This window comes from Aethalodelphis obliquidens, unplaced genomic scaffold, assembly GCF_003676395.1.
Source record: "Aethalodelphis obliquidens isolate GAN/ISIS:26980383/991018 unplaced genomic scaffold, ASM367639v1 scaffold1, whole genome shotgun sequence".
NCBI classification, from domain to species: domain Eukaryota; kingdom Metazoa; phylum Chordata; class Mammalia; order Artiodactyla; family Delphinidae; genus Aethalodelphis; species Aethalodelphis obliquidens.
The window spans coordinates 72,229,614-72,253,787 of record NW_020837945.1 but is presented as its reverse complement, the minus strand read 5'-3'; the positions used below and the strand labels follow the sequence as shown (position 1 = coordinate 72,253,787).

General features: G+C 41.4%; 1 long non-coding RNA gene across 1 annotated transcript in view; it reads left to right on the top strand.

Annotated features, from left to right (window-relative positions):
• LOC113621279 (uncharacterized) overlaps positions 1–24,174 on the top strand; it is a 27,573-nt gene extending 3,399 nt beyond the window's left edge. The window contains exon 3 of the long non-coding RNA XR_003433116.1: positions 24,048–24,174. This is a non-coding gene — a long non-coding RNA (uncharacterized LOC113621279). The remainder of the gene's footprint in view (positions 1–24,047) is intronic.

Here is a 24,174-nt window from a genome sequence, read left to right as displayed (position 1 = left end):
TCTTGCCTCCTTTGTCGTAAATTAATTGACCATAGGTGTGTGGGTTTATTTCTGGACTTTCTATCCTGTTCTATTGATCTATATTTCTGTTTTTGTGCCAGTACCATACTGTTTTGATTGCTGTACCTTGTAGTATAGTTTGAAGTTGGGGAGCCTGATTCCTCAACCTCCATTTTTCTTTCTCATAATTACTTAGACTATTCATGGTCTTTTGTGTTTCCATATAAATTTAAACATTTTTTGTTCTAGTTCTGTGGAAATTGCCACTGGTAATTTAATAGGGATTGCATTGAATCTGTAGGTTGCCTTGGTCATTAGTCCAAGTCATTTTGACAATATTGATTCTTCCAATCCAATAACATGGTATATCTTCCATCTGTTTCTGTCATCTTCAGTTTCTTTCATCAGCATCTTATAGTTTTCAGAGTACAAGTCTTTTGCCTCCTTAGGTAGGTTTATTCCTAGGTGTTTTATTCTTTTTGATGCAATGGGATTATTTCCTTAATTTCTCTTTCTGATCTTTTGTTGTTAGTGTATAGAAATGCAACATATTTCTGTGTATTAATTTTGTATCCTGCAACTTTACTGAATTCATTGATGAGCTCTAGTAGTTTTCTGGCAGCATCATTAGGATTTTCTATGTATAGTGTCATGTCATCTGCAAAGAGTGACCGTTTTACTTCTTCTTTTCCAATTTGGATTCCTTTTATTTCTTTTTCTTCTCTGATTGCCATAGCTAGGGCTTCCAAGACTATGTTGAATAAAAGTGGCAAGAGTGGGCTTCCCTGGTGGCACAGTGGTTGAGAGTCTGCCTGCTGATGCAGGGGACACAGGTTCATGCCCTGGTCTGGGAAGATCCCACATGCCGCGGAGCAGCTGGGCCTGTGAGCCATGGCCGCTGAGCCTGCACGTCCGGAGCCTGTGCTCCACAACAGGAAAGGCCACAACAGTGAGAGGCCCTCATACCGCCAAAAAAAAAAAAAAAAAAAGTGGCAAGAGTGGACAGCCTTGTCTTGTTCCTGATCTTAGAGGAAATGGTTTCAACGTTTCACTGTTGAGTTTGATGTTAGTTGTGGGTTTGTCATATATGGCCTTTATTATGTTGAGGTAGGTTCCCCTAGGCCTACTTTCTGGGGAGTTTTTATCATAAATTGGTGTTGAATTTTGTCAAAAGCTTTTTCTGCATCTATTGAGATGATCTTATGGTTTTTATTTATTCTTTTATTCTTTATTTATTTTTATTTATTCTTTCTTTTTTTTTTTTTTTTTTTTTGGTACGCGGGCCTCTCACTGTTTTGGCCTCTCCCGTTGCGGAGCACAGGCTCCGGACGCGCAGGCCCAGCGTCCATGGCTCACGGGCCCAGCCGCTCCGCGGCATGTGGGATCTTCCCGGACCGGGGCACGAACCCGCATCCCCTGCATCGGCAGGCGGACTCTCAACCACTGCGCCACCAGCGAAGCCCTATTCTTTCTTTTATTCTTTCTTATTTTTTTATTCTTTTTATTCTTCAATTTGTTAATATTCTTCAAATTGTTAATGTGTATCACACTGATTGATTTGCAGATATTGAAAAATACTTGCATCCCTGAGATAAATCCCACTTGATCATGGTGTATGATCCTTTTAATGTGCTGTTGGATTTGGTTTGCTAGTATTTTGTTGAGGATTTTTGCGTCTATGTTTATCAGTGATATTGTCCTGTAATTTTCTTTTTTGTGGTATCTTTGTCTGGTTTTGGTATCAGGGTGATGGTGCCCTCATGCAATGACTTTGGGAGTGGTCCTCCCTCTGCAGTTTTTGGAACAGTTTGAGAAGGATAGATGTTAGCTCTTCTCTAAAGGTTTGATAGAATTCACCTGTGAAGCCATCTGGTCCTGGACTTTTGTTTGTTGGAAGTTTTTAAATCACAGTTTCAATTTCAGTACTTGTGATTGGTCTGTTTATATTTTCTATTTCTTCCTGTTTCAGTCTTGGAAAATTGTGCCTTTCTGAGAATTTGTCCCTTTCTTCTAGGTTGTCCATTTTATTGGCTTAGAGCTGCTTGTAGTAGTCATTTATGATCCTTTATATTTCTGTGGTGTTGTGACTTCTCCTTTTTATTTCTAATTTCATTGGTTTGAGCCCTCTCCCTTTTCTTTTCTTGATGAGTCTGGCTAAAGGTTTATCAATTTTGTTTATCTTCTCAAAGAACCAGAGTTTAGTTTTATTGATCTTTTCTATTGTTTTCTTCATCTCTATTTCATTTATTTCTGCTCTGATCTTTATGATTTCTTTCCTGCTACTAAATTTGGGCTTTGTTCTTCTTTGTCCAGTTGCTTTAGGTGTAAGGTTAAGTTGTTGGAGATTTTTCTTGTTTCCTGAGGTTAGATTGTATTGCTGTGGACTTCCCTCTTAGAACTGCTTTTGCAACATCCCTCTTAGAACTGATTTTGCAACATCCCATAGATTTTGGATGGTCATGTTTTTGTTTTCATTTGTCTCTAGGTATTTTTTATTTCCTGTTTGATTTCTTCAGTGATGCATTGATTGTTTAATAACATATTGGTAGTTTTGTTTTGTTTTGGCCACAGTGTGCGGCATGCGGGATCTTAATTCCCCAACCAGGGATTGAACCTGTACCCCCTGCAGTGGAAGTATGGAGTCTTAACCACTGAACCACCAGGGAAGTCCCAGTAACATGTTGTTTAGCCTCCACGTGTTTGTGTTTTTTACAGTTTTTTTCTTGTAGTTGGTTTCTAATCTCATAACTTTAGTGGTAGGAGAAGATGCTTGATATGATTTCAGTTTTCTTAAATTTACCGAGGCTTGCTTTGTGGCCCAGCATGTGATCTATCCTGGAGAATGTTCCTTGTGCACTTGAGAAGAATGTGTATTATGCTGCTTTGGGATGGAATGTTCTATAAATATCAATTAAGTCCATCATGTCTAAGATGTCATTTAAGTCCTGTATTTACTTATTGATTTTCTGTCTGGAATCTGTCCATTGAAGTAAGTGGGGTGTTAAAGTCCCCCATTATTATTGTGTTACTGTCGATTTCTCCTTTTATGACTGTTAGCCTTATTTGCCTTATATATTGAGGTGCTCCTATGTTGGGTGCATATATATTTACAATTGTTATATCTTCTTCTTGGATTAATCCCTTGATCATTAGGTAGCGTCCTTCTTTGTCTCTTGTAACAGTCTTTATTTTAAAGTCTATTTTGTCTAATATGAGTATTGCTACTCCAGGTTTCTTTTGATTTCCATTTGCATGGAATAACTTTTTCTGCCCCCTCACTCTCAGTCTGTATGTGTCCCTAGATCTTAAGTGTGTCAGCATATCTATGGGTCTTGTTTTTGTATCCATTTAGCCAGTCTATGTCTTTCAGTTAGAGCATTTAATTCATTTACATTTAAGGTAATTATAAGTATGTATGTTCTTATTGCCATTTTGTTAATTGTCTTGTATTTGTTTTTGTAGGTCTTTTTTCTTCCCTTCTTCTTTTGGTCTCTTCTCTTGTGATTTGATGATTATCCTTTCGTTTTAAACATTTTTTTTAATATTTATTTATTTATTTGGCCACGTCGAGTCTTTGTTGCAGCACACGGGATCTTCATTGTGGCATGCAGGATCTTTAGTTGCCCCACTTGGGATCTTTTAGTTGCAGCATGCAAACTCTTAGTTGCGGCATGTGGGATCTATTTCCCTGACCTGGGATCAAACCTGGCCCCCCTGCATTAGGAGCATGGAGTCTTAGCCACTGGACCACCAGGGAAGTCCCAATTTGATGACTGTCTTTGGTGTTGTGTTTGGATTACTTTTTCTCTTTTGTCTGTGTATTGTAGATTTTTGGTTTGCGGTTACCATGAGGTTTTGATATAGCAGTCTATATATGTACAAGGTTGTTTTAAGTTGCTGGTCTCTTAATTTCAAATGCATTTCCAATATCCTGCATTTGTACTCTCCTCACAATTGCTGGCTTTGATGTCATAATTTTCTGTGGATGATTGCCTATCTTTCCTGTATTTTGCCTTTACCAGTGAGCTTTCCCATTTGTAATTTTCTTGTTTCTAGTTGTGGGCTTTTCCATCTAGGGAAATTCCTTTAGCATTTGTTGCAAAGCTGGTCTGGTGGTGCTGAATTCTCTTAGCTTTTGCTTGCCTGTAAAGCTTTTGATTTCTCCATTGAATCTGAACAAGAGCCTTGCTGGGTAGAGTATTTTCCCAAAAGCACTTTTAAAGGCCGTCTCCTGGGTGGAGGCACTAACTGGCAACCATGACAGCCAAGTTCATGATCAGGCTGGTGGGAGTCAGCTCACGTATGCTCACCTCCATGGCAACAACCTGAGGGCCTCATAAATAGGATCCCAACGCCAAGACTCTGGGACTCTCCTGTCCTCTCCCCCACTCCCTTCTCACCCCCTTTAGAAGGCCCCCTCCAGACCCCAAGCCTAGCCCTTGATGGAATCATTGTACCCCAGTAAACCAACCTGTGACTTTGGGACACACTGCAGGCTGCAGAGGAAACCTTGCCTTTGAAAATGGTAAAAGAGGTTCACCCCCTGGGCAAAAAGCGATGTGTGAGTGTTGGGGGAGTGAAATCATAATGATCAAAGTTACTCTCACTTTGTTTCTTTTTAAAATAGGCCTTGCCTGGCTGAGGTATAGCCTACAGGCTGGTAATGAAGTGACCACCCCCAAAACCCTCCAATCCCCCACCTTTCTCCCCTCAAATGCATGAGGATTGTCAGTCACCCTACCTGTCTGTGGGCTCTCCCCTACCAGCTGTGAGCCTTCCTTTCCTCAGTTCTGCGTAACCAGCCCTACCACAGACCTGCCTTGCTGGATAAAAGCACAGATCGATAAATGAATCAGTGGGTCACCAAGCCCAGGCTCCCATCTTGGCCCACTGGCAGCCTTTGGCCCAAGTTTCTTTAGGTCCCACCTGGCCCATTGGCCTCTTAGAGGGCAAAGCCAAGCACCTTGCTGAGTTGCAGGCCACCCTCAAGCCCCAGCAAACTCGACAGGACTGATTCATGTGGACTGGTTGTGTCTTTGGATTTGGACTTGGAAATTTCACAGGTCGGGGGCAAGGGCTCATCCCTGCCCTTCACTCACAGCTGCCCAAGGAAAAAGCTATATTCCTAACTGTGCCTCTGCTGAGCTGCTGGGAGAGAACCTGGAATGGAGGCCACTCTCCCCTCAGGGAGGAGCCCCTGGAAAACAAGAATCTGTGACTGGAATGAGGCAGCCGAGTAACCGCCGTTGCTGTGGGAATTTTTCTCTAAGATCAGAATGTGCCTGGACACAGCAGGTGGACAAATGGCCAAGGTAGAGGTGTGATAATGTTCATCCAAGAGTCTCTGTGACAGCAAAATCCTGGAAACTACCTAAATGCCCAGCATTTTAAGTTGGATAAATGAAAGATGCTGCATATTTTCACTTGCAGTGGAATACAATGGATGGTCTGCAGCCAACAAATGAAGGACAGAGCTATATTTACCCATGTGGAAAGATTTCCATGACATATTGTTGAGTAAAAAGAGTCGGTTATGAAACCGTATATGATCCCATTATCATAAAATATCACACACACACACGGAGCTGTCTGGAAATCTGTTCACCAAACTGTTAACAGTAAGTATCTCCAGTTGGTGGAATTTAAGGGCAATTTTTACTTTGTTCTTTAAATTCTAGATTTTGAATGTTAAAGCATTCTAAATAACTAATCATTTTCACTTGGGAATGAATAAATAAACAAGCAAACAAAAAATAACACCTTCCGCTGTCCCAATCACAGTCCTAATGTCTCACGTCCTCTCATCTCTTGCCAAGCACTTCTGAATCGGCCCCAACGAGGAGCAGAGCTGCTGGAGGACCAGGCTTGGAGCTACTCCATGCTAGATGTGGATGTGGCTCTACCACGAGCTGTGGGACCTTCAAGAAGCCAGTGAACCCTTCAGAGCCTCCATTTCTTCCCTGAGTGTCTGCCTTATGGGATAGTGGAAGGCGATAAGAGTGGGTCAAGTGCCCATATGGTCTTCTGGAGGGGATGGAGTGAGGTCCTGCCTGCCCAGGCCAGTCCAGGAGCTCAAACTCAAGGCCTCATGGACCAGACGCCCATGCCTGCAAGTCTGACCTCTCCCGCTTCTGCAACTGTGTGATCCTGAGCCCACACCATCCTGCCAGACTGTGGGCAGACATGGGAGGAAGAAAGAGAAATCTATGAGGCCAGAATCATCCTGAGGGAAGCAGACAAAAATCCAAGCTCAGTGGGGTCAGCTACAAGTGCCTCAGAATTAGAACCCACCAGCCTTGGGGAGGTCTGGGGGCCTGAGCCCAGGATCAGACAGGCTGCTTCAGGCAAGGTGGGGACAGAAAATCACCTCCAGTCCCCTCCACCCCCTCGCTCATTCACACTCTTGGCTCCAGGGCACTCCAATCCCAGCCCCCAGCCCCCCACCCTCTTCCTTTACTAGTTCACAGCTTATGGAGGATGCTAGAGCTGGAAGGGCCCTCAGTAAATCAGCTTGTCCAATCAGTGCGACCCAAGCCCTCATCTTTCAGGAAAACAAGGGCAGGACTTTCTACCGATGGGAACATAGCTTCTGGTTGAAACTCAGAGTCTAGTCCCCAGGTCTGGGGTAACAGAACACAATGCACAGTGACCAGCACACACCAGTGCATTCCCTTCCACTAGTATCCCAACCCAGTTCACCACCTGGGAAAGCTTTAACAATCATGCCACAACTATGTTCCGGAGGTCCTCATTGGCCAGTGGAACATAGGAGATCCAGCAACAAAATCCCATTTTGATGTCTATTCCTAGCAGCGGTCCTGGCACCACTATTCACTGTCGTAGGTTGGTTCCCCAGAAAACGTGCTCTGAGACAGATGTGTGCAGGTTTACTGAGGAGAGCATTCAGGAACAATACCTACGAGGGAGTCAGGATTCATGAAATGGGCAGAGAGTAGTTGAAATGCAGTGCTGTAGTAAGGCAGAACCTGGTTGATCCTACAAGGAGCTCTGATGTCCTTCAGGTTATCCCACCTTACAGCAGGAGGGTCTGGCCTTCATACTCCTAACTCAACCCTCCAGCGATGCAGGTTTGAGCGGGAAGGTACACATGACCTTAAGCAGTGTGGCTCTCTTCAGCTGAGGGCAAGTCCCAGAGGGAAACCCAGCAGCAGGGGAATGAGAGCCTCAGTCCTGAAGGGGCTCTGGGCAGCAGACCACAGCCTCCACTACAGCGGGGGGGAAGAAACTTGCCTGAGATCACACAGCCAGTAAATGATGCAGTTGAATTCAAATCCAGATGGCGAAAGCCACATCTTTTTTTATTTTATTTTATTGAAGTGTAGTTGATTTACAATGTTGCATTAATTTCTGCTGTACAGCAAAGTGACTTAGTTTTATATATATATATATATTCTTTTCCATTATGGTTTATCACAGGATATTGGATATAGTTCCCTGTGCTATACAGTAGGACCTTGTTGTTTATCCATCCTATACATACTAGTTTTTATCTGCTAATCCGAAGCTCCCAATCCTCCTCTCCCCCTTGGCAACCACAAGTCTGTTCTCTATGTCTGTGAGTCTGTTTCTGTTTTGTAGATATGCTGATTTGTGTTGTATTTTAGATTCCACATATAAGTGATAGCATATGGTATTTGTCTTTCTCTTTCTGACTTACTTCACTTAGTATGATAATCTCTAGGTCCAACCATGTTGCTGCAAATGGCATTATTTCAGTCTTTTTGATGGCTGAGTAATATTCCATTGTATTTATACACCACATCTTCTTTATCCATTCATCTGTTGGTGGATATTTAGGTTGTTTCCATGTCTTGGCTATTGTGAATAGTGCTGCTATGAACATAGGGGTGCATGTATCCTTTCAAATTATAGTTTTGTCTGGGTATATGCCCAGGAGTAGGATTGCTGGATCATATGGAAACTCTACTTTTAGTTTTTTAAATATCCTCCATACTGTTCTCCATAATGGCTGCACCAATTTACATTCCCACCAACAGTGTAGGAGTGTTCCCTTTTCTCCACATTCTCTCCAGCATTTATTGTTTGTAGACTTTTTAATGATGGCCATTCTGATTGGTGTGAGGTGGTACCACACTGTAGTCTTGATTTGCATTTCTCTGATAATCAGTGATTATGAGCATCTTTTCATATGCCTATTGACCATCTGTATGTCGTCTTTGGAGAAATGTCTGCCCATTTTTCTATTGGGTTGTTTGTTTTTTTCTTGCTGAGTTGTATGAGCTGTTTGTATATTTTAGAGATTAATCCTTGTTGGCTGCATCATTTGCAAATATTTTCTCCCAGTCCATAGGTTCTCTTTTCATTTAGTTTATGGTTTCCTTTGCTGTACAGAAGCTTATAAGTTTGATTAGGTGCCATTTGTTTATTTTTGCTTTTATTTCTATTGCCTTGGAAGACTGACCTAAGAAAAACATTGGTATGACTTATGTCAGAGAATGTTTTGCCTACGTTCTCTTCTAAAAGTTTTATGGTGTCGTGTCTTTAAACTTAAGTTTAAATTTAAGTCTTTAAACCACTTTGAGCTTATTTTTGTGTGTTCTAACTTCACTGATTTACATGTGGCTGTCCAACTTTCCCAACACTACTTGCTGAAGAGACTGTCTTTTCCCCATTGTATATTCTTGCCTCCTTTGTTGAAGAGTAATTATCCATAGGTGTGTGGGTTTATTTCTGGGCTCTCTATTGTGTTCCATTGATCCATATGTCTGCTTTTGTACCAGTACCAAGCTGTTTTGATTAGTGTAGCTTTTTAGTATAATCTGAAGTCTGGGAGGGTTGTGCCTCCTGCTTTGTTCTTTTTCCTCAGGGTTGCTTTGGCAGTTCTGGGTCTTTTATGATTCCTTATAAATTTTAGGATTATTTGTTCTAGTTCTGTGAAAATTGTCATGTGTAATTTGATAGGGATCGCATTAAATCTGTAGATTGCTTTGGGTAGTATGGCCATTTTTACAATATTAATTCTTCCAACCCAAGAGCACGCAAAGCCCACATCTTAATCTCAATACTCACATGAATGTCTAATCCTTAAAGGGTGTGCTTACTGTGCTGGGCATTGTACCAGACACTATCTGTAAATTATATGGCTTACCTCTCAAAGCAACCCTCAAAAGCAGGTATATAGTATTACAGCCACATTTTACAGTTGAAGAGCCTGAGGCTTGGTGATAATAAGTAACTTCCCCAAGGTCACTCAATTATTAGCTAGGATTTGAGCCCAGAGCCACTACATAATAAGGCCATACTTTACTGACAAATTGGACCCTTGTTCAGTAGCTTGTGGATTACGTGCATTTTTTGAATGTTTTTTGGAGTAAGAGGAGAGCATGGTGAACTTGACCTCTGTGAGTTGCCCACTGGTCTGCAGACTGACAGGTGGCTGAGGAGGCTGAGCCCACCCAGGGTCTGCGTTGACCTGCAGGCTCCCTGCTCTAAGTCTGGCTGGAGGAGTCCACACCTCCCTCCTGCTCACAGCTCAAGTCTGCGCAGGGCCGCTGGTACCGGTGCCAACCAGGTGACGCAAGGTTTGGCCCCACAATTGCTGCAGAGCCCTGGTCCTCGGACTCCAGGAAGCTCAATTTACAGAGCTGTAAATGGGGGTCATCCCCATTATCATCCTTGCCTTGCTCCAGAGGTCCCTTTGAGAGGGCTGCTGGCGAGAAACAATTATAATACAAACCACGTTGCAGACCACGAGTGCTAGTTGTGTTCTGCAGCATCATCAGCCCCAATAGAAGTTGATCTTTGACAGCCAGCAACCCCACATTCCTTGGAAATAGTGTGTTTCCTCCTTGGGGGTGGGGTGGAGCCTCCTTGGGGGTGGGGTGGAGCTGACGGGCTGTCCTGGGAACCCAGATCCGTGTGCCCCGAAGCCTGGCAGCTATACAGGGAAGGCTGACAGGGAGGAACAGACCAGAGGTCCTCTTGCCGTGCTCTCCCCAGGCTCTTCTCTCCCCTCCTCAATTAACAATTTGTGTTTGGGAAAGGTCCTCCTCCCCCCGCCCCAGTTCTTCAAGGGCAGAGACTGATCCCGCCCTCTGTCCACTGCATTCCCAGGGCCAAGCTCCATATGGAACATAGCTAGGACCTAATAAGGTGTTTGCTGAAAGAGAGAGAGAGAGAGATTAAAGGAAAGAAGGAAGGAAGGAAGGAAAGGAAGGAAGGAAGGAAGGAAAGAGAAAGAAAGAGAGAGAGAAAGAGAAAGAAAGGAGGGAGGAAGGAAGAGAAAGGGAGAGAGAGAAAGAGAGAAAAAGGAAGAGAGAAAGGGAGAGAGAAAGAGAGAAGGAAGGAAAGAAAGAAAGGAAGAGGAAGGAAGGAAAGAAGGAAGAGGGGAAGGAAGGAAAGAAGGAAGAGGGGAAGGAATGAAAGGGAGAGAGAGAGAAAGGGAGAAAGAAAGGGAGAGAGAGAGAAAGAAAGGAAGGAAGAGAGAGAATGGGAGAGAGAAAGAAAGAATGGGAGAGAGAGAGAAGATGGTAGTTTCGCATTCTGGAAGTGGACTGCTCCAGTGGGAGTTCCCAGAGCACTTAGCGACCTCGTTCTCCCCGGCAACTCCCGGACTATGGAGCTGCTAAAGAAAGGGTTACTGTTTACATCAGGGCTGGCCAGTGTCTCTTCCTGGTCCTGAGGCTGACCTCTTTCCCAGGATGTGTATATAGTTTGCTGGGTGGCTTAAACAACAGAAATGTATTGTCTCAGTTTTGGAGGCTAGAAGTCCAAGATCAAGATGTCAGTAGGTTGGTTCCTTGGCTTGTAGATCACCCCAATCTCTGCCTGTATCTTCACATGCCATTCTCCCTGTGTGCCTGTGTCTCTATATCCAAATCTCCCCTTTTCATAAGGATATCAGTCATAATGGATTCAGGCCCATCTTAATGACCTCATCTTAACTAATTCCATCTACAGCAACCCTATGTTCAAATAAGGTCACATTCTGAGGTACTGGGGGTTAGGACTTCAACATGGGAATTTGGGAGGACACTGTTCAACCCATGACAGTTTGCTCATATTCTGTTGGTCAGGGTCGGGCAGAGAATGCCTCACAGTGTCTCTGTCCTACCCCTACCAATGCTGAGCTATCGAGATGAATGATGTCTGGGTGGGATCCCCCAGCCCCAAGATGTGCTCTGACCCTCCACTTACCTTCCCTCAGCAAAGAGGCAAAGGAGCAGGTTCAGACAGGTCTGACGTGCAGATAGACAGAGCCTGGCTCAGAGTTCTCTCCACAGCTTTGACACATCTGGGAGAGAGAAGCAGCTGGCTCTCCCAGTGCCAGTTGCTCTGGAGTGTGCTCATGCCCCAGCCCCAGTTCCCCCACCCTCCTTCCTTTCTCTCCTCCACTTTCTTTTTTCCCTCTCAGCTCCAGCTGCCCTAGGGTATCAAAACTGGCTTCACCCATCATGGGCTGGAAAGGAAGCAAATGGGCAGTGTGGCATTTTCCAAGGATGTTGCATTTTGTACCATCAATTACCAACGTTCATCGTTACCTCATCTCTCCCTCCTGCCACTGCCATTTTACAGGACAGGCAAGTGAGGCTATGAGAATCATGGGACTTCCTGGGATTTGAACCCAGGCACAGCCAGCAGAGCACAGTGGTGGCAAGTCAGCGTCGGCACACCTGCCACAGCGAGGGCAGGACTGCCTGCCTGCAGCCTCCAGGACACCCCAGCCAAAGTCCAGGTGCAATTGCCCTTATCTCCTGTGCTCAGATCTACCCAATCATCTCAGGGCCCTGGTCAGGGGGGCCCCTGACCCAAGCCAGGAAGCCTGGGTAAGCGTTTGTGGGAGTGTGGGCTCCTCACTGATAACAGAAGTGCAGGCCCCGCCCAGGTTAGAGATGGGTTGGGGACTAAGTTTATCTCTGAAAGGACAGAATTTTGCATCAAAGTTTGTTAGCCATTGGCTGCTCAGCTGAGCGTCAGGGCATGAAGTCCCTCCTTTTGAGGGGCTACCAAGAGCTGAGAGCAGTTTCTGCCTGCAGGTCTGTGCCATCAGCCCTCCTGGACCAGAGACCTACAGCAAAGAATGGGTATGACTAGGGAGGAGGGACATGCAGGCTGACAAGGGCCACCTGCCCCAGCTACTAAGCTCGAGGGTGGTTTGATTAACTTATTTCTTTCAGTAAGAGACACCAGCCTGTGTCAGTGTATGTGCATGTACCCACATGTACATGATGGATGTGTGTACACACGCGTAAGCATGTACACCCATTTCTAGACCTTTCCTCCTGCAAAAAGGACAGGGTTGCTGGCTCCTGCTCAAGAGAGGATGACAGGAAATGCCCTCCCCCAGAGGTGTCTTAGGACTCCAAGTTTTTAAAGCCCTTACTCTTCTTCCCATTTCCATTTCCATCAGAGGCTAAAGAACTTTTTAAAAGTCAGGCTTCCTTCCTCTCCCAACCTTAGGTTTCCTCTGAGACCTACAAGTGGTGAGGTGGAGGTTGCTTTAATAGAAATGCATCTGCTTTGCAGAATCTCATCTTAGGCAGCTTTATATTTTTTTTATTGTGGTAAAATATACGTGACAAAAAAACTTAGCATTTATATATATATATATATATATATATATATTTTTTTTTTTTTTTTTTTTTTTTTTTTGCGGTACGCAGGCCTCTCACTGTTGTGGCCTCTCCCGTTGCGGAGCACAGGCTCCGGATGCGCAGGCTCAGCGGCCATGGCTCACGGGCCCAGCCGCTCCGCGGCATGTGTGATCTTCCCGGACCGGGGCACGAACCCATGTCCCCTGCATCGGTAGGCGGACTCTCAACCACTGCGCCACCAGGGAAGCCCCTTAATAATTTTTAAGTGTACAGTTCTGTGGCAATAAGTACATGTACACTGCTCTGTAACCATCACCACCATGCATCTCCAGAACTTTTTCCTCTTCCCCAGCTGAAACTCTGTATACATTAAATGCTAACCTCCCATTCCTCCCCAGCCCCTGGCAACAGCCATCCTACTTTCTGTCCCTATGAGTTTGACTACTCTAGGGACCTCATACAAGAGGAATCATTTATCCTTTTGTGCCTGGCTTATTTCATATTTCCCATAGCATGATATCTTCAACCATGTCATGTGTGTCAGAATTTCATTCCTTCTTAAGGCTAAATAATATTCCATTGTATGTCTCTATCACATTTTGTTTATATATTCATCTGTCGATGGACACTGTTGCTTCCTCCTTTTTAATGCTGCTATGTACATGAGTGTACAAGTAACTTTTCAAGTTCCTGCTTTCGACTGTTTTGTGTATATACCCAGAAATGGAATTGCTGGATCATATGGTAACTTGGTCTTTAATTTTTTAAGGAACTGCCATGCTGTTTTCCACAGAGGCTGCACCATTTTACATTCCCACCAACAATGAACAAAGGTTCCAATTTCTCCATATCCTCTTCAGCACTTGTTATTTTATTTTTCTTTTTTGTACTATCCATCCTAACTGGGTGTGCAGAGGTTTCCCATTGTGGTTTTGGTTTGCATTTCCCTAATGATTAGTGATGTCGAGCATCTTTTCTGTGCTTATTGGCCATTAGTATACCTTCTTTGGAGAAATGTCTATTCAAGTCCTTAGACAACGTAAGATTTTTTTAAAACTCCTATTCTTAATGCTCTGAAGGTTGTTATTGGGACCATTTCTATCTGAGATTTCTTGCAGCCCATCCTGGGGCTAGATCTGCTGCCACCCAGACATTCCTGTGGGAACAGGAGGTGAGGGAGCCATGAAGAGAAGTCTCGGCCAGCTTGGAACCTGGCCTGGAGGACTTTGCTCTCAGGAGTTCAGACCTTGAGAAATCCAGAAGCTTGAGTTGAGCTGGAGTCAGTTTCCGGATGGCTCAGCTCAGAATGCATGCCTCCCCCAAGAGATGCCAGTTTTGAGGGGGTTTTACCTGGGCTGGGAGGGCAGCTGACCCAGTGCCTGGTGCTGGGAATGGGCAGTGCCCACCTCCAAAGCTGCCTTTGGGCTCCTTGAGATTTTCTGGGGAAAATTTGCTATCCACAGGCCCCATGACCACTAGGGTCACTTAGCACATGCTGAGACCTTTCTGCTGATAGGAAAGATTACAATCAGGTTTGTATCCAGAAGGTGGTGAGTTTATCATCTGCCTCAGTTCAGAGTTTATCATTATTACCAACCCACAAGGCCCATCTCCTGTTGTATTTATTTATTATCCCCTTTTATCCCTGGGCCCAGTTCTTGCCCCCATTCCTCCTTGACGCTACCAGGGGCATCCATTCCACTGTGTTTGATGTGCTTCCTTGCATTTGTGTAAAGCATGTGTGTTTTCATGGGTATGTGTCTTGAACTAATATACGTGGTCCTGTGCTAATAAATCTCATTCTCCTTCTCACTTTATCTTTCACTTAATGTGATGTTTTACAAACCAGTCCAGATCCCATGATGTATTTCTAATTCACAGAGGATTTCATCCTGGCTGTCACCTTTGGGAGATGGTCAACCAGGTGCCGCCATCTCCTGATACACCTTCACTCTTAAGATTTTTAACTGAGTCAAACAAATCATCTGTATCTTTGCTTTTTTTGTTTTTTTTTTTTTTGTTTTTTTCCCTAAACTATCTCTTCCTGAGGAAATGGCTTCATTAAAATCTTCAACCACAATTGGTGAGCTGTTTTTTCCTGCAGTTCTGTCAGTGGCTGCTTTATGTATTTTAAGACTATTGTTTGACGCACATGTTTGTGGCCACTTTACCATATGTTATATCACTCTTTGACGATATGATGCTTTTTAGTCTTGAATTATATTTTGTTAGTTATTAATGTTGCTCCTCTGGCATTCTTTGGTGCATATTCACCTGATACACCTTTTTCTCTGTTTCTTTTCAATCTTTCTCTATCATTTTGTTTTAAGTGTATTCCTTACAGTCAAGGTATCAACACTAAGAGCTCTGTCTAGATATATACAGCCTTTATATAATTATAATTAGTGATACTTTATTTATAATTATTATTAATACTATTATATTAGGACTTATTTCTACCTTATTTTATATATTCTATTTACTATACATCTTATTGTTACTTTTTACTTTCCTGCCTTCAATTAAATAGTCCAATTTTCTTCTGGCTTGAAAGTGTTTTTTTTATAACCATGTAAAATACACACCTGTGAATGATTGAATAAACAAATTGGAGGAGAGGGACAAATCTCCCTTACAGAAGAATTTCAAATGATAAATGGAGAAGGAATGAGTGAAATAGAAAATCAACATTAGAATACTGCACAGTGATTCCTGCAGGTAAGACCCGCAAGTAAATGCAAAAATCAGGGAGCAAAACCCTCAGAGGAAGCAGGATATTTGCATAGACTCAAAGTATTTCCTCCAAAATATTGTTAATTGCTACACTAGTTTTAACAGTTTTCTTTGATACTCTTCCCTCAGGGAAAAGGAGTTTAACTCCTCTCCCCTTGAGATGGGCTGGACTTAGTGACTGGCTTCTCATGAATAGAATCTGGAAAGGGAAAAATAGTAACTTTACAGTGGAGAAGTCTGACAGACACCACCTTGACCACATGAACAAGACTAATGTTACCAATAATAAATCACGTTGTTATCAATCCTGTATGATTTGATGAGGAGAGCACTTCATCTCTCTGGGATTCTCCCCCCAAGATCCATAACCCCAGACTAATCATGAGACGATATCAGACAAACCCAAATTGAGAGATATTCTATGAAATTACTGACCAGCATTCTTCAAAAGTTAAGGTCATGAAAAACAAGGAAAGACAGATACAATTGTAGCTTATCCCTTATCTAGGGAGTAATGATGACGGAAGTGCATCACAGTAACCTAATGGATCCTGGAACAGAAAAGGCATTAGTGGAATGTTAATTTCTTAGTTTTGGTGATATGCCATGGTTATATAAAATGTTAACATGAAGGGAAGCCATGCTACATGATCTTTACAATTCTTCTGCAATCTAAAATTATTCTTAAATAGAAGTTTAAAAAATACAGCTATATATGAAAAGCTTAAAGAAATAATAAAGCAATCACAGAGATGAGAAATAATAAAGCAACAAGAGAATACCAGGAATGAACAGATTAATATTTTTGAAAGGAAAAATACAATTCTTAAAATATGTTAGGCACAGATAAAGAGAAGTGGGAGTTAATAAACTCCAAAGGTGCAACACTGAGAGATAAGTAGAGAGAAAACATAAAGGAAGCACTAATTAAGAGATAGGAAGGTTAGACTAAAAAGCTCTATTATAAGCAAATGAATATAATCAGATCCTCAAAAATGGAGAATAGAGAGAATGAAGGAAAGAAAATATTTAAAGGGATAATGGCTGTGAAATTTTTAGAACTAGTGAAAAACATATTAGAGGTTTAGGAACAAAAATGCATACTTAGCAGGATAAATAAAAATAAATCCATACCTAGACACAGCTCAGTAAAACTGAAGACACAAAAGACAAAGGTAAGATCTTAAAGACAGCTAGAGAGAAAGGAGAGGTGGCCCACGAAGAACCCACAATTAGAAAGACAGTGGACTCCTCAGCAGCAACACAGAAGTCAGAAGATAGTGAATATAATCTTGCAAATGTTGATAGAAAATAACTATCAACCTAGAGTTATGAACCCATAAAACTATCTTCCAAGATTGAGGGTGATAAAAATTGAGAGTTTACCATCAAGAAACCTGCACTATAGGGGAAAAAATGACTTCACAAGAGCAGTCTAAGATTTAAGATGAAAGAGGGTGTGCTGAGTAAGTAAATGGAAATAATATTATATAAACCAAACAACCATTGTCTTTAAAAATAATAATGGTAATTTTTATAGATTTTATCAACCTCAGAGGTTGTGCCAGTTTACATAGCCACCAGCAACATAAGAAAATACCCATTTCTCCAACTCTCTGATAACCTATTACCAGACTTTATGATTTTTACTAAACAAATAGGTAAAAATGTTATCTCAGTGAGTTTTAATTTACATTTCTTTTACCATGAATCTGTTGACATGGTATAGTTATTCTTTCCTAATTTTTTGCCTTTGCCTGTGATTATAGTGTCTTTTGCCACAGAGAATTTGTTTAATTTATGTAGTACCATTTTCTCTCTCTTTTTTTTAAAAGAATTACTGTTTTGGGGGGGTTTTTTTTTTGGCTGCATTGGGTCTTCGTCACTGTGTGCAGGCTTTCTCTAATTGCGGCGAGCGGGGGCTACAGTTCTTCGCGGTGCAGAGGCTTCTCATTGCGGTGGCTTGTTGCGAAGCACGGGGTTGTTGCGAAGCACGGGCTCTAGGCGTGTGGGCTTCAATAGTTTGGTACGTGATCTCAGTAGTTGTGGCACACGGGCTTAGTTGCTCCGCAGCATGTGGGATCTTCCTGGACCAGGGCTCAAACCCGTGTCCCCTGCATTGGCAGGTGGATTCTTATCCACTGTACCACCAGAGAAGCCCTCTCCTTTTCTTTTAAGTCTCCTGGGTATTGTGCCATACTTCGAAGTGCTTTCTCATCTGCAAAATTATTTTTTAACTCTTCCATTGCTTCTTCATTTTGTGGTTTCAGTTTTTTAATGTTTACATATTTGGTCCATCTCAGAATTATCTTGCTGTGAAGTATATGGTATTGATAAAACACTTATTTTTTTTTCAGATGACTACCCTGTTTGCCTAGCAGTTTTATATTGAATAGTTTTCCTCTGCTGATTTGGAATTGTGACTTTATCATACCCTAAATTCCCTTGTATTTCAGTCTTTTCCTGTACTTTCTATTCTGTTCCATTGATCCATCTCGCCCTGTGCCTGTACTACACTAGTTTAATTATAATAGGCATGATAAGATAAGACATTTTAATTGCTGATAAGTCTGGTTCCCTCTCATTTGTCCTGGATATTTCTACTTGTTTCCTTAAAAAAATATATCCTGCTGGTATTTTTTTTAATTGAGGTAACATTGATTTATAATATTTAACCTGTTGGTATTTTTACTGGACTCTTGTTAAATTTATACAACCTAGAGTAATGGACTTTCTAAAAATGTGGAATTTTTTTCTGTTTGTTCAAATCATTTTTAGTATCCCTTAGTAGAATTTTTAAGTTTTATTAATAAATATATTCCATAAATCTCATTAAGTTTATTCCTAATTTTTTCATTTTGTGTTGTTTTGTAATTGTAAATAGATTTTCTTTTATTAAATTTTTTTATTGAAGTATAGTTGATTTACAATGTGTTAATTTCTGCTGTACAGCAAAGTGATTCAGTTATACATACATACACACACATATATATATTCTTTTTTATATTCTTTTCCATTGCGGTTTATCACAGGATATTGAATATAGTTCCCTGTGCTATACAGTAGGACCTTGCTGTTTATCCATTCTATATACAATAGTTTGCATTTGCTAACCCCAAACTCCCAACCCATTCCCCCCCCAACCCCTCACCCTTGGCAACCACAAGTCTTTTTTTTTTTTTTTTAATGTATTTATTTTATTTATTTTGGCTGCACTGGGTCTTCGTTGCTGCATGCAGGCTTTCTCTAGTTGCAGCAAGCGGGGCTACTCTTCGTTGCAGTGTGCAGGCCTCTCATTGCAGTGGCTTCTCTTTTTGCAGAGCATGGGTTCTAGGTGCGCAGGCTTTAGTAGTTGTGGCTAACGGGCTCTAGAGCACAGGCTCAGTAGCTGTGGTGCATGGGCTTAGTTGCTCTGTGGCATGTGGGATCTTCCCGGACCAAGGATCGAACCCATGTCCCCTGCATTGGCAGGCAGATTCTTAACCACTGTGCCACGAGGAAGCCCCACAAGTCTCTTCTTTATGTCTGTAAGTCTAGATATGTTCATTTGTGTCATGTTTTAGATTCTACATATAAGTAATAGCACATTGTATTTGTTTTTCTCTTTCTGACTTACTCTACTTAGTACAATTTCTAGGTTCATCCATGTTGCTGCAAATGGCATTACTTCATTCTTTTTATGGCTGAGTATTATTCCATTGTATATATGTACCACATCTTCTTTATCCATTCTTCTGTCGATGGACATTCAGGTTGCCTCCATGTCCTGGCTATTGTGAATAGTGCTGCTGTGAACAGAGGGGTGCATGTGTCTTTTCAAATTATAGACTTGTTCAAATATTTTTCCAGGAGTGGGATTGCTTGATCATATGGCAATTCTATTTTTAGTGTTTTGAGGAACCTCCTTACTGTTCTCCATAGTGGCTGTATCAATTTACATTCCCACCAACAGTGTAGGAGGGTTCCCTTTTCTCCACAACCTCTCCAGCATTTATTATGTGTAGACCTTTTAATGATGGCCATTCTGACCGGTGTGAGGTGGTACCTTATTGTAGTTTTGATTCGCATTTCCCTAATAATTAGCAATGTTGAACATCTTTTCACATACCTGTTGGCCATCCGTATGTCTTCTTTGGAGAAATGTCTATTTAGGTCTTCTGCCCATTTTTCGATTGAGTTTTTTTGTTGTTGTTGTTGAGTTGTATGAGCTGTTTGTATATTTTGGAAATTAAGCCCTTGTCAGTCACATCATTTGCAAATATTTTCTCCCATTCTGAGGGTTGTCTTTTCATTTTGTTTATGGTTTCCTTTGCTGTATGGAAGCTTGTAGGTTTGATTAGGTCCCATTTGTTTATCTTTGTTTTATTTCTATTGCCTTGGGAGACTGACCTAAGAAAACATTGGTATGATTTATGCAGAGAATGTTTCACCTATATTCCCTTCTAGGAGTTTTATGGTGTCAGGTCTTATATTTAAGTCTTTAAGCCATTTTGAGTTTATTTTTGTGTCTGGTGTTCTAACTTCATTGATTTACATGTGGCTGTCCAACTTTGCCAACACCGCTCACTGAAGAGACTGTCTTTTCCCCAGTGTATGTTCTTGTCTCCTTTGTTGAAGAGTAATTATTCATAGGTGTGTGGGTTTATTTCTGGGCTCTCTATTCTGTTCCATTGATCCATATTTCTGGTTTTGTGCCAATACCATGCTGTTTTGATTACTGTAGGTTTGTAGTATTGTCTGAAGTCTGGGAGGGTTATGCCTCCTGCTTTGTTCTTTTTTCTTACGATTGCTTTGGCAATTCTGGGTCTTTTTTGGTTCCATATAAATTTTAGGAGTATTTGTTTTAGTTCTATGAAAAATGCCATGAGTAATCTGATAGGGATCACATTAAATCTGTAGATTGCTTTGTGTAGTATGGCCATTTTGACAATATTGATTCCTCCAATCCAAGAGTATGGGTTATCTTTCTATTTCTTTGAATCACCTTCACTTTCCTTTATTAATGTTTTATAGTTCTCAGTATATAAGTCTTCTCATCCTTGGTGAGATTTATTCCTAAGTATTTTATTTGTTTGCTGCAATTTTAAAAGGGATTGTTTGTTTTCAGTTCTTTTCTGATATTTCATTGTTAGTGTAAAGAAATGCAACCAACTTCTGTATGTTAATCTTGTATCCTGCTACTTTGCTGAATTTGTTTATCAGTTCTAGTAGTTTTTGTGTGGAGTGTTTATGGTTTTCTATATATAGTATCATGTCATCTGCATATAATGACAATTTTAACTCTTCCCTTCCAATTTGGATACATTTTATCTCTTTTTCATGTCTAATTGCTGTGGCTAGGACTTCCAATACTATGTTGAATAGAAGTGGTGAGAATGGTCGTCCTTGTCTTGTTCCAGATTTTAGTAGGAAGGCTTTCAACTTTTCACCATTGAGCATTATATTGGCTGTGGGTTTGTCATAGATAGCTTTTATTATGTTGAAATATGTTCCTTCTATGCCCACTTTGGTAATAGTTTTTATCATAAATGGATGTTGAATTTTATCAAATGCTTTTTCTACATCTATTGAGATGATCATTTGATTTTTGTCTTGTCTTTTGTTGATGTGGTGTATCGCATTGATTGATTTGCATATGTTGAACCATCCTTGCAACCCTGGGCTGGGTCCAAGTTGGTCGTGGTGTATGATCTTTTTAAGTGTTGGTTTATGGTTTGCTAATGGTTTGTTGAGAATTTTTGCATTTATATTCATCAAAGATATTGACTTGTAATTTTCTTTTTTGCCGTGTCTTTGTCTGGTTTTGGTATCAGGGTGATGGTGGCTTCATAGAATGTCTTTGGGAGTGTTCCCTCCTCTTCAATCTTTTGGAAGAGTTTGAGAAGGATCAGTTTAAGTTCTTCTTCTTATGTTTGGTAGAATTCGCCTGTGAAGCCATCTGGTCCTGGACTTTTGTTTGTAGGGAGTTTTTTTTTTATTACAGATTCTTAAATAGATTATTTTCTTCCATTAGTTTTTCTAACTAGCTGTTGTTTGTAAATGTGAAATCTATAGTTTCTGAATATTAATTTTAAACCAGACATCTTACTGCATTATTTTGCTATTTGTAATATTTTCTTTTTAATAATTTTTTTTTAAAAAAAAGCAGTTTTATGTTCACAGCAAAATTGAATGGAAAATATAAAGAGTCCCCATATACCCCCAGCTCCTGCCCTTCCCCTGCCACATACACAAGCTCCCTCACCATCAATATCCTACATCAGAGTGGTACATTTATTACAAATGATGAACCAACATTGACATATTACCAACCAAAATCCATAGTTTACATTAGAGTTCACTCTCTGTGTTGCACATTCTATGGGTTTTAACAAGTGCATAATGACATGTATCTATCATTATAGTATCATACAGAATAGTTGCTCTGGCCTAAAAATTCTGTACTCCATCTATTCATTCTTCCCCTGTCGTGAACCTCTGGCAACCACTGATGTTTATACTACTTCTATAGTTTTGCCTTTTCCAGAATATTATGCAGTTGAGATCAGTATACAGTTGGCTACAGTATGTAGCCTGTTTAGATTGGCTTCTTTCACTTAGCAGTTTGCACTTAAGCTTCCTCCATGTCTTTTCATGGTTTGATGGCTCACTTCTTTTTAGCACTGAATAATATTCCATTGCCTGCCTCTACCACAGTTTATTTATCCATTCATCTACTGAAGGACATCTTGGTTGCTACAGAGTTTTGGCAATCACGAATCAAGCTGCTATAAACGTGTGTGCAGTTTTTCACGTGGACATAGGTTTTCAACTCATTTATGTAAATACCAGGGAGCACAATGCTGGATTGTATGATAATAATATGTTTAGTTTTGTAAGGAACCACCAAACTGTCTTCCAGAGTAGCTGTACCCTTTTGCCTTCCCATGAGCAACGAATGAGAGTTCCTGTTGTGCCACATCCTCACCAGCATTTGGTGTTTAATACATTTTGAGTCAAATCATTTGGGTTTTCCAGGTATAAAATTATGCTATCTGGAAACAGTAATTTTTCCTCTTCCTTTCTGAGTTCTATACTTCTATGTTCTACTCTTGTCAAATCACATTGGCTACTACATACAGAACAATGGATGTAGCTGTAAAATGACAGCTGTAAAAGTGGACAAATCTCTCTTGTTCCTGACTTTGAGTTGGGAGAGCTTCTCTCTACTAAGCACAGTGCTGCCTTTAATATTGAGATAAATATATTTTATCATGTTAAGGAAGTATACACCTACTCCTATTTTATTAAGAGTGTTTACCAAGATTCAGTTGTTGAATTTTTCAGCCTTTATAGAGGTAATCATATGATTCTCCTTTGATCTATTAATATGGTAAATTATATTGATGGATTTCCTAATATTAAATGATTCTCATATTTCTGGAAGATAGCTATTTTTTTAATTACTTGAATTCTTCACACACAAAGAAACTTTCTTATTTGAACCCTTGTCTCTGAAAAAAAAATTAAATGTGCAAAATACAAAGAAGCTACTCATCAAGTGCTCCTGTTCCTTTAAAAGACCCAAGTTGATTTATATATGAAAAACCCGGTTCCCTATGGCTAGAGAGGCACAGAAAATGGCCCAAAGTAAAACCCTCCCCGCCACTACAAATATGAAGCTTTGCTTAGCTTTAGGTCAGACAAGGGGGGCTCTTTGCCTGAGGACCATCCCTGGGCCCAGGGAGCTATGAGGCCCGGAGCCCCATCTAGCCTTCAGGTGAGTCACTCCCACCTCTTAGGGTCACCAGTCAATTCTATTAATGATTTGGGATCTGTTTCTCAACTTCTTTCACTATGCTGGGGGCCGAAGGCCAGCACCCCTCATGAGGGAGTGAGGGAACGGGAAGCAAGGAACAAAGGTCAGCGTCATCTGGGCATGGTGTGTCCTTTGAGTTTCTCAGGAAATGGCTTTCTGGGCTCAGCAAGGAAATTTGAACTCATGGAAAATGAGAGACCTTCACTTCTACAGAGCAAATCCCTGTGATCACCAGCCTACTGCTTCTCTGTATCTCTGGCTCTGTCCTTAACTCTGATGCTGTCCTCCTAGCTCTCTTCCCAGCTTGGATGGGCCCTTGTCCCTGAGTCTCTGGCGGCGAGTCAAGCAGCCTAGACCGTCCACGTCATAGATACAGCCCAGGCTTCCTAAAGGCTTCAACTGGAGAGTTCCTGCTTTGCTGAGACAGAGCCAAAAGGAAACAGCCCAAGTCAGGCAGCACAGGCGGAACCATATGAAACTGTCAACAATCAGCTAGTTTTGACCTTCAAAAAACAGCTCTGTTACATTGTTCAAACACAAATGCTGCCTTTGAGACCAAAATAGTCACAGAACCAAATCTGTGGTGCCACCCAGTGGTCAGAGCAAGCAAATGGCGCTTGTTTCATTAATCATGATGGTGATGATAACAGAATAACATTTCTGTTATCTGAAATAACAGGTGGGAGTTCCCACTACGTGCTGGGGGTTAGAGCTTTACACAAGTGATTATTTAATGCTATTGTGGTTTAGGGTAATAATTACTTATTTTTATATACTACAAACAGCTCTTCTGAGGTAGGCAGTAGATATTACTATCCCCGTTTTATAGGTGAGAAAAATGAGGCTCAGGGGATTTAAGCAAGTGATGCAGGATCACACAGCTGAGGGAGGCAGACCTAGGTCACACTCTTCACATTCTGTGGTTTCCCTTCCCGTTTTAGGGAGAAGATGAGGCTTCCACGCTGGAAATTGAAACTCGCAGAGGTCCCAGGCCAAGCTGATCCCGGTGCACACACCTGATGTCTGAGCACTTCGTGTCATACAGGAGCAGAAGATGTTAGTAGAACC